Below are 12,072 nucleotides of genomic sequence, written 5' to 3' on the forward strand. Positions count from 1 at the left end.
ATTTGCCTTTCAAAGCCCGTTGGAACTTCACCCAATTGCCTTAAAAATTAGGGTCATGTAGCAAACTTATTTAACAGAATTATAAAAAACTTCACATGAATTATAAATTTTAAAAAATATATCAAAAAAGTTAAAAAAATACTAATTTAAAAATTGCTACATGATTTTTAAATTTATTTATTTTTTAAAACTTATTTTTTTTCTTTTTAGATTAGGGTCATGTAACAATTTTAAATAAAAAATAAGTATGATTTTGCATTATTTACACCATTGGTAATTTATATATGATTTTTTTTAAATTTAAAGTGATTTAAAAACTACTATATTGACCTCCAAACTATTATAATTTAACAAACAAATACTTAAATACATTCCCTAAATCGTTGATATAATTTTCTTTTATTTAGAGTAGTTTAGGATCATATAGTTATTTTATTCAAAACTACTAATAGAGTTATATGTCTTTCTTTTTCAATTTAAAGTAATTTTATGGCCATATAGTATAATTAAACTACTCTAAATTCAGAAAATAAAACTCCTATCTATTCCCTAAACCCTGTAGAGTCTATATATGTCTTCCTTTTCTATTTTAAAGCAATTTAGAATCATGTAGCGATTTTGAATAAAACTGTTATATAAATCCTAAACGGCTTTAATTAAATTTAATGAATTCTATAAATATAATGAATCCTTCTCTTGCTAACATTTTAGTAAAGACATCCTGTCCCCGGGGCAATGGTGCAACGGTAGGACATCCGGATTGTAACCTAAGGACCCGCGGTTCGATCCCCAGCTACGGCGTATTTGCAGGAATTTTCCTCCAAATGGGGAACACAATCAAAGGATGCTGGGCATCTGGATTGGCCACCGTATGCGCTTCCCAATTTACCCTGGTGGTCGGTGGGAAACTTCCGTGGGACCGGACCGACCACCCCCAGGGATTGAGTCCATGAGACTAACTGGGATTTATCATTTTTTAGTAAAGACATCCTAAATTAAAAAATAAATAAAGTATATATGAAATTAAATACGAAGCAAGGGATTTACTTGGTTATAATTCTCGAGTTGTAAGTCCAAGACTATAAAAGCTTTGATCAAAAATTTTCTTGTCGGAATGATTCGGAGGCGAAGGAAAACCTCATACAACAGTTTGAGTATGAAGCTATTAAAATAAACTAAATGAAATAGATAATTCAAGTATGTGTATTCTTCTTTGATCTTTGGTTTATTTATAGTCTTCACCTCAATCTGACCTTTGTGTTGACATGACATTTTTGGGCGCTTGGAAGCCTTTCCAACACTTGGATTTGTCGAACCTATCCGATCTATTAACGGTCTGCCAATGGGGTTTGAATGACTCATCGTGATCCGAGCGCTTGGAACCTCTTCGGTTGCTTGGACTTCGCTGATGTACACTCCATCCTCATCTGCTTTGGGAATGACTCATGATGACTTGGATTGGGTATTCGAGCGCTCGAAATGGATCCGAGCTTGGACTCTGGGGCGCCCAGGATGGATTCGGGCGTCTGGACACGGGGGCACCCAGAGTGAATCCAAGTGCCTGGAATGGTCAATTTCGTATTAACCATTTTCCTCCTCCGTTCTCCATTCTATCTTAGTCGCTTTATGCAGTCTCCCTTCTAGCTTCTCGTCCCTCGAATGCACCGAGTCTTTCTGGCTCGTTCTCATGCATCCTTCTCGCTTTGTCGAAGTACTCTTCTGCAGCTCCTCGTACCTCGGATGTACTGAGCATGTTGGCTCATTTCCCATACCATTCTTCTCACTCGCTTACGTCTTCTGCTAAAGTTTGCCATCTGAATATTACATGTGTTCTCCTAAATCCTTGTACACTTAAACACGTGTCAAATACTATAGGATTTAATTTCAAACTTATTTAACTCCGTATCAAAACTTCACACTGGGATATTAACATTAGAATTATAATTTTTCACCTTACATTTATATCAAACTTACAAAGTTATATATATATATATATATAAATTCTGCATGTACATATATTAGAGTTATAAAATTATAGTTTTTTCTATCTTTCATGTATATATATATATCAAAGTTATACCGTTATAATTTTCCTCCTTGTATCATTATTATTATTTTACAATAGGTGATTCTTGGATAATAAAATATAGCCTTTTCACCTAATATAAAATATTATTAAAATTTCGACATGTCCAAATATTATCTGTTAATTATATTTTAAATTTATGTTATATATATTCCAATATATATATACAAGAATAATTAACAACAATATGAATATTCCAACTTGAGAAAGAAATTACAAAGGGAATTCTAGAGCCCAAGGCAATGGTGCAACGACAAAGGTATTCAATGGTTATTCAAATATTTATAATTTATCTTACAATCAATATGATATATTATAGAATATTTTTTTATAGAATGAAAATTTTAAGATAGAAAAAAATCTAAAAGTGATAGCTAAATAATTTGTTTCTGTATGCAATGCTTCCTAGGGCGTGTGAATGTTATTTGTGAAATACTTGTCAAGTCATCCAATACGAAAGAAATAAATATATATTATTAAAATTTCATAATATATATACAAGAATAATTAACAACAATATGAATCGTATCTAAACAATTTTAATTCACAAATAAACACTCTATATATATTCCCTAAACTCTCAAGAATCGAGATATGATTTACTGATGATTAAATGAATGCAACAGTATCAGTGTTTAGAGCTGTAATATTTTTCTCTATTTTCTACTTTAAAATATTTTTTATTAATTTTTAAATATGTTTTGTTTGATGAGTTAGGATTTTTATGCACTTTATCGATTCAATTTTGGGTTCTTTCATGAAAATAAATTGCTTAATGATTTAATTTGATTATATTTGTGATATATTGCATAATTTGAGGCTTGATTATAATTTTCATGATTTAATGGTGAATTTTGCATTAATTGAGTTTAATTGGTTGTAGGGCTCAAATTGAACCAAGATCGAGCTCAACCATGATCGAATCGAGCCAAGATTGACCCAATTGATCGATCCAACTTCATGAATCAAGACTCAAGTGCGATTAGGATGGAACCCATGCGAACCGGAGCCAATTTGGAGCTAAATTGAGTGAATTTGGATGGAAACGGGCTAACTCGGACTCAAGTCAGGCTAACCAAACCCACTGCTACAGTACCCTAGCTTTAAAGAGAAAGCTACAGTGCTGAAAATCGCGGTTACTGTAGCACGGGTACTGTAGCAGCGCCGTCTTCGTTCGTTTTTCTTCGTTTTTCTTCAGTTTTTTGTTTTTTTTTCGGAAGCTCGGATTTCTTCATCCCAAATTGATCCCCGGATTCCAGAGAGCAACCACGACCCTAGTTTGGCAGAAATTGATGGTGATTTCGTCCGGTGAGGGTCTCGCCGGAGGGGCCGGTTCCGCCACCATTTTCAGCCTGAATCTTCGGATTAACTCAACCGGAGCAATCAAGATTCTAAGGAGGGGTTCTCCAAGGGTTCTTGAAGGCTTCCTGAGCAGCACATTGCAAGAAATTCGAAGGATTAAGCTGGATTCTCATTTATCCGGATTCGGCTCTGTTTGGAGAGAGTTTGAGGGTTTCAGACAATCTTCTGATTGGAGCGCATTCGGATCAGTTCAAGCTTGGTTCGTGAGAAGCTAATCTGGGATTTCCAATCGTAGATTGGTTCTTGTGTGACGGCAAGAAGGAATTGGTTGAGGGAAGAATCCGAGCTGCCTGTTTATCCCTGTTTTTGCACTGTTTTGTAGTTTCTGCACTTTGTTTCTGAATCTGATAAACAAATCTGTTTAAGACTCTTTCAATCTAGTTTAGCTATGAACATTAGTTGAGTTATTTGTTTTGATAGTTTATTCATTAGTTGAGTTATCGCATAGCCATTTAAATTCTGTACTGTTCCGTGCCATTTTGTTTTCAACGTTTCGGTTTGCTAGGGTAGGTTAGTTTGAGTAGGGATTTCATTGCTAGCTAAGTGGAAGTGGATAATTAAATTGCATCATAGCTTTGATTTTTGCAAGCTAGATTAGTTTCATTAAATTCAATTTCTAGTTTTAGTTTAGCTTTTGAATTCTATTGCATTGCTAGATTAGAAATTAATTTGATTTCAATTGCATTTTGTTTCCATTATTCATTGCATTTCTGAATTTACATTTCATTGCAAAAAATACCAAAACCCCCATTTTTATTCGAAAAACCCAAAAAGAACGACACGATAAGCTCAAATTAAACAATTTTCTACTAGTCCTTGGAAAAATACGACTCGAGGCCCCTATACTTCATTTATTTGTATTTATCGTGGGTTTTCGATAAAATTTATAAATTCTAATTTGAAGCCCTATCGTGCACCTAATTTAGGGCTTTTCAAATTTTGGCGCCGTTGCCGGGGAATAACTAGTAGGAATTGTTTGTTTTGAGCTTATGAATAATTTTTTTATTGTTACTTGGATCATTGTTGGTTTCTAAGATGTATGGAAATTCTTTTTATCAACAACCATTTTATCAACAATCTGAACAGCAAAATTTTTATTTGCAGGGCCAATATCAAGATTTTCAGCAACCCTTTCAAGCTCAAAATCAGAATTTTCAGATGTGGGCAATTTCAACAAGTTTCCAACAACAATCAAATCAATTTCAGCAACCTTATCAGCCCCCACAGCAATTTCAACAAAATTTCAACAATTTTCAGCCCCAAAGTCAAATTTCACAGCCTCAATTCCATGAATTTCAGCCACATCAGTTCCAACCTTCAAACCAAGGATTTTCACAGCCTTATGGTGGCTTCCAACAGCCCCTAAATCAAGGTTTTCAAGGCACAAATTTTCAGCAACCTCCCTTGAACTTTCAAGCAAATTTTCAGCATCAAAATGCATCATTTCAAGCCCAAAATCAATGCCAAACATCATTTTATCAAAGTGGACAGATTTATACTCAGTTTCAGCAGCCCACTCAATTTCAAAATCAACAAAGGTCCAATGCACATCAAGGGAATTTTGGGAGTTCTAATGGGCTCATTCAACAACTACAAAAGCTTGAGGAGAGATTGCAACAAAGCTTACAACAACAAGAAGACACTGATGTTCAAAATTTTGAAAGACAGATGAGTCACATGGGCACTATTATCGGTCAGCTTCAATCCCAAGGGTCTAATCAACCACCATTGCCACCATCTCAGTCATTTCTGAATCCATTAGAGGATGAGAGCATTATTGTATTTCGACGTGGTAAAACTATTCCAGACCCAAGACTTCAGATACCTATCTCAGTTTTTGATCAAGACATGGAGCATAAACCACAAAGAGAATCAAATCCTTCAGAGCCAGTGTCAGTCTTCATTGCTGAGAACCTGGAGGAAGCTGATATGGAGCCTGATCAAATGGGTGTAGGGGATTGCACTGAGCCCCAGGGACCACCATTTGATTGATTTCAGAGGATTCTGAGGAGAGATATTTAAGTGTAGGGGATTGCATGGAGGCAATACCCCAAGAATCACTTCCAGTTAGGATACATTCACTTGAGTCAGAGCAGGAATCCTCATCTGAGGAGGATGAAGTTGTGGAGCCACATAATCAGGAATTAGGGCTTATTTGTGATCACTCCAGTATTTGCCATGCTTCAGGTACCTCCTATTCATCCATGGATATTATTCATGCCCATCATTCAGAAAATATCATAGAGGTACCGGTTTTTGATTTTGTTGGATGTGATTCATTTCTTTATGCATGCCCTAAACATTTTGATATTGTTATTTCTGCTCTTTCTTACTCCACATGCGTGTGGAAGATTGGTTCTATTTTTGGCCTTGCAGATTTATTTGAAAAATCAGATTGCACACTTCCACGGTTGATAGAGTCTCCATTAATGCTGAAAAAGGCAACAACAATTCAAGCAACAATCGAGCTTCCCAAGTGGATGCTCCATCTGAATCACCTTCGACCACCTGAGACATCATTCAAGGAGGTGAAAAATTTTAAGAAAGCAACTCAGCACATTCATGGCCATATTCTGAAGATGCTTACCTCTCCCCGATCCATTCCATTACCGGCGTGGATTTTATTACTGAATCTTCTACAACCGCCAGGATGAAGGGGAGTTTGTTCCAACTTTTCATTTCTTTTTCATTGTTAATACCATATGTTGTTTTTATTTTGCATTTTTAGTTTAAATCAGTAATAAGTTCATTTTCATGAGCATAAAAAAAAAAAATACCTTTGCATGCATGGTTTAGGGTAGGGAATAAGAACCTTGAAAGTGTACCCCCTAGGATTTCTTTATATCATGTTAGAAGCTCTTGAAAGAGAATTACATTTGATTGATTATTCTAGGAATTAAATCCATGGATGAACACTTTTGAATGCTTGCATGACCCTTAGTAATGGAACCTAGATTGATGAACTTGAGAAAATGCGATTTTTTTTATACCTAGTGAGGTTAACCATTTTGTGTGATGCACTTAGGTGATTGCCAATCTAGAACTTGCTTGTTTTCTTTCAAGGCTACAATATCTATGATGGGTCCACATTTATTTAGGTTAAAAAAAAAATTTTCCCCCCATAAACCATCCACCTTTATGCTTTATCCATGTTTAGCCATTTGCATTTGAAATTTTCTTCCCCATTTTCGATTCACTTTTCATGCTTTCTTGGACATGGGTATTTTAAATGTTATTGATGTTCCTTTGCCCGAGACGGTCAAAGATTTAAGTGTGGGGGAGGAGGTGTTCTTTATCATGAAAATCATGAAAATTTTTTGAAGAAAATTTTCAAAATTGGAGCTAGTTTTGGTTTTAATGCTACAAGATTTTGGATGTTTCAATTTTTGTGATTGACCTACTGTTGGACTGCAATTGAAGTGTTTCAAGATGATAAGTTGATCAGATTCATTTTGGGAATGAAGAGTTGAAGAAAAAAAAAATGCAACAAAATAAAGAATTCATGAAGAAGAAGAAGCATAAAAAAAAAATGAAATTGGTGTGCCAATAGGGGGTTATGTGCCAATGTTGACTTTTAAAGCCTCATATGGATCAATTTAAATGATGACTGATTGATCTATATTTCTAGAAATGTGTGAAGTTGAGAAAAACAAAGAATTCAGATTCAAAAGGATCAGGAAAAAATGAGAAGAAAACAGTTTGAAAAGAAAAAAAAAATTGATGAGTGGAAGTTGTGAATTGTTTTGCTTGGTTTTCCTTCAACAAACCAATTGCAAAGCAATCTAAGAAGCAGGATTGGAATGGAGACAATGATACACATCAGATTTGCATTGCATCAAAAAAAAAAAAACAGAATGAAAACAGAAAAAATCAGATTTTCAAATGGAAGTTGTATCAAGTGCTCAAGGGGAGTTTCAAGAATCTAACTAGCTGATCAACCATAATAGAACCTACCTCATTTCAGTCATTTCCTAGACAACAAATTCAGATCTCAATTGTTCCAAGGTTGTTGCTGCAACATAAAAAAAATTCAGAAGAAGAAAAAGAAAAAAAAAAAATAAAAAGCTGCATTTTCAAAAGGTTCAAGTAGAGTATCAAAAGCTTGGATAAGCTGATCAATTCTTGTGTAATTTAATCCCATTCAAGCACTTACTGAACAACAAGTTGAGAATCTAATCAAGTGTGTAAATGGCAGCAAGAAAAAGAAAGAAACAGCAAGGAAAAAAAAATTCCAGAAAACCCAAAATAGAATTCTGTTTTTGAAAATTTTCAGCTGATGTTTCGCCAATTTTTATGGGACTGATCCGAATCTCAAAATTTGCACATTGAAATTTGCATGGATATTAGCATTCAGAAAAAAAAAATCAATCAAGCTTCATTATGCACTGAAAAAGAATGGATGGCAAAATCAAGCAAGCAAAAAGAATGGAAGCAAAAGAAAGAAACAAAAGAGAAAAGCAAGATTTCGTTTGAGAGAAAAAATCAGTTTTTCAGCTTTATTTTCAGCCATGTTCTACTAATTTTTGCTGCTACTAATCCGAATCTGGATTTCACGAAAATTTTGCATGGATATTAGCATTATCAATCAAGCTTCATGATGCAAAAAGAATGGAAGCAAAAGAGCAAGAAACAAGAGAGAACAAGCAAAGTATCAAATGCAATTTCAATAATTTTCAGATTTAAGCATGCCAATGATACATTGAAATTGTGGTTTCATGTGAGGTGAATTTTGACTTCTGAGGATTGGATGCTATTTCTTATCTCTTTTGAAACCTAAATGTGAAAGAATGGGGCTTGATTCGAAGAAGAAAATGCAAAATGGCACATTTGGGTGATGAAGAAGAAAAGAAGAAGAAGAAGAAGAGGAGTTTGTATCAAGGAATGGAACCTCATGAGTTTGACTCAGAATTTCTTCATGGATCTGAAAAACACACTTAAAGAAATGGAATACAAGAGAAAGCTTTCAGAAAAGGGCAAAGGTTCATTGATAGCATTTACTATACCCATGTCTTTCACTTTCCATTACTCTCTTTTCTTGAATTTCTTTTCTCTTGAAATTTTATTTCTAAATTCCTATTTCATTTGTTTCAGTTCATGATTCCTACATGTCTTCAATAAACCTTAATATTTGTGGATTCCAAATCATGAATGGTAGTGGAGAGTAGAAAACAAGCAAGCCTATGGAAATGCATGAAACCTAAGTGCTTGAGTGAGCTCCATCTCCTTTTTGATCATGAATTAGAATTAGGGTGAGAGCCACTGATTTATCTATTGAAAACAACCTCGTGAGATTCAGTGTGATGCATTTTTCTCAATTAGTCATGAAGGGTGAAACTTACTATGCGGTTAACCAAATACAAGTCTAATCCATGGATTTAAGTTTTTGAGACTTTACAAGCTTAGATAATTTTCTTTTAATTGTTTCTAATCATGATTGAGGATGATCTAGGGGGGTACAATCCTAGTTTATTTTGTTGACTTGAGCGGGACGCTCAAGGGTAAGTGTGGGGGAATTTGATGAGTTAGGATTTTTATGCACTTTATCGATTCAATTTTGGGTTCTTTCATGAAAATAAATTGCTTAATGATTTAATTTGATTATATTTGTGATATATTGCATAATTTGAGGCTTGATTATAATTTTCATGATTTAATGGTGAATTTTGCATTAATTGAGTTTAATTGGTTGTAGGGCTCAAATTGAACCAAGATCGAGCTCAACCATGATCGAATCGAGCCAAGATTGACCCAATTGATCGATCCAACTTCATGAATCAAGACTCAAGTGCGATTAGGATGGAACCCATGCGAACCGGAGCCAATTTGGAGCTAAATTGAGTGAATTTGATTGAAACGGGCTAACTCGGACTCAAGTCAGGCTAACCGAACCCACTGCTACAGTACCCTAGCTTTAAAGAGAAAGCTACAGTAACCAAAATCGCGGTTACTGTAGCACACTGTAGCAGCAGCAGCGCCCGTCTTCTTCGTTTTTCTTCGTTTTTCTTCGTTTTTTGTTGCGTTTTTTTTTAGGGAAGCTCGGATTTCTTCCTTCCAAGTTGATTTCCGGATTCCAGAGGGCAACCACGAGCTTGTTTGGCAGTCAATTGATGGAAGTTTCATCCGGTGAGGGTCTCGCCGGAGGGGAATTGTTCCGCCACCATTTTCAGCTGAATTCTTCGGATTTAATCAATCGGAGCAATCAAGATCGCGAGGAGGGGTTCTCCAAGGGTTCTTGAAGGTTTCCAAGCATTCACATTGCAAGAAATTTGAAGGATTTTCAGCTGGATTTTCAAATCTCTGGTTTTGGCTCTGTTCGGCGCAGCAAGGAGGAGGGTTTCTGAGCTGCGTTGATCGGAGTTGATTCGGAGCAAGCCAAGCTTGGTTCGTGAGAAGCTAATCTGGGATTTCTGATCGTAGATCAGGTTCTTGTGTGACGGCAAGAAGGAATTGATTTGGAAGGGAAGAATCCGAGTTTCTGTTTCATGTTTCTGTTTTTTCACTGTTTTGTAGTTTCTGCACTTTCCATTTCTGAATTTCTGTTTAAACAAATCTGTTTAAGAATTCTTTCAATCTAGTTTAGCTTGAACATTAGTTGTTGTTTATTTGTTTTTTTTAGCTTAGTTTTAATTGATTCATTATTTGAGTTGAAATCTTAGCCATTTAAATTCACTGTTCCGTGCCATTTTACATTCATGTATCGGTTTGCTAGGGTAGGTTAGTTTGAGTAGGGATTTCATTGCTAGCTAAGTGGAAGTGGATAGTTAAATTGCATCATAGCTTTGATTTTTGCAAGCTAGATTAGTTTCATTAAATTCAATTTCTAGTCTTAGTTTAGCTTTTGAATTCTATTGCATTGCTAGATTAGGAGTTGATTTGATTTCAATTGCATTTTTTTGCATTCATTTTTATTTTGAATTTCATTTGAAAAATACCAAAACCCCCCATTTTCATTCATAGAAAACCCCAAAAAGAACGACACCCAAGCTCGAATTAAACAATTTTCTACTAGTCCTTGGAAAAACACGACTCGAGGCCCCTATACTTCATTTATTTGTATTTATCGTGGGTTTTCGATAAAATCTATAAATTCTAATTTGAAGCCCTATCGTGACACCTAGTTTAGGGCTTTTCATTTGTTTACATGATAATTAAATTAATTATAGCGTTACTTGTTGGAGAAGCTAAATACAATATTCAGTAAGCACCCTAATATTTTACTTCATTATTATTTGTTTGAGTAGGTGCCACTCTTTTTTTTATATAATTTTTCACATTAAATTATATTGTACGCGTCTTTATTTAACTATATCTAACATATCGAAACTCTAAGGGCAATTTGACAAAAAAGGTACACTTTGGATTAAAACAAAATTTTCGCAAAATAAAATTGTATTATTATTGTTTGTAGACTTTACATTTTTGACATTGTGCTAAATGGAATGAGTCAGGAAAGCCTACTTAAGGGCAATCATTGCCATTTTGGAAAGTAGCAAGGACTTTTTTCAAAAAAATGGAAATTTTAAATGCAATTATTGTAACCTAGAAATATTCTATACAATAATTGAGTTGAAGACCAGATAATTAAAAATTATGCTTAAATTAAAATTGTGGCCAAATGTACACTTTCTTGTCTCTTGTGAATGGTTATGGTCCATTGCTTCGATAAATTAGTTTTTGGATCCTTAAAATATATATTAATGGTACTCCGGTATTTTTTGAGTGGTCGTCTCGTTTGTTGATCAATCAAATTGAATTTCTAAACACCTTGCATCTCGAGTACCCTTGCCAATGCAAGATGCTCAGACGCATGACAGACCCAAGCACAAGTGCACATTTTCGAGCACCAATCGATGTTTTCAAGTATTGGTCATAGAAATTCTACTTGGATGGTATGACTTTGAAGATTTCTATGAAAACATCTTCGGAACTTATAAAAGAATCATTCAAATTTATCAAGTAAAAAAAAGATAATTCGGGAATTTTTATCAATATGGATCTATTAGATCATATTGAATTGGATCAATTGTACGAGTATTTAATTTTATCAAGTATTCAGTAAAGATAGTATACTTTTATATTTTATTAAAATAATATATTTGTTATCTAAAATGTGTCTCTACCTCGTTAGGTTTTATCTAATTGGGAATTTTTTATAATTCTTAAAATAATAATTATTTTTACTATGTAATTCCTCGATTTATAAACTTGTTTGCCATGTTCTTCAATTCATCCAATTTGTCAAACATTTTCAAATGTTTAGGCATGTCCAAAGTCAAACCCACCTTGTCTATTAACCCTTAATCTTTATTTCTATTTGTCTTTTTCTTATATTTAAAATCATAATTACTATTATATTTATTTGCGGTGGAATATAATTAATGAAACATTCCTTCAAAAAGATCATTTCAAAAAGATAATTAATGAAATTGCATTACTTCAACCAATAAACAATAGAAGAAAATTTGAATACATTTATTTCCAGTAGCACATTACAAAATATATATAGAGCAGAAAATAATAAGATTACCAAAATAATAATGTTTAACTCATGATTATTGAAATAATATCCAATTAATTAACCACTGTGAATCGATCGAATTACACAAAATTATAGAGGTACTTAC

This window comes from Curcuma longa, chromosome 16 (assembly GCF_044706935.1).
Source record: "Curcuma longa cultivar G26 ecotype Majalengka, Jawa Barat chromosome 16, ITB_CL_G26_1.1, whole genome shotgun sequence".
Taxonomy (NCBI): domain Eukaryota; kingdom Viridiplantae; phylum Streptophyta; class Magnoliopsida; order Zingiberales; family Zingiberaceae; genus Curcuma; species Curcuma longa.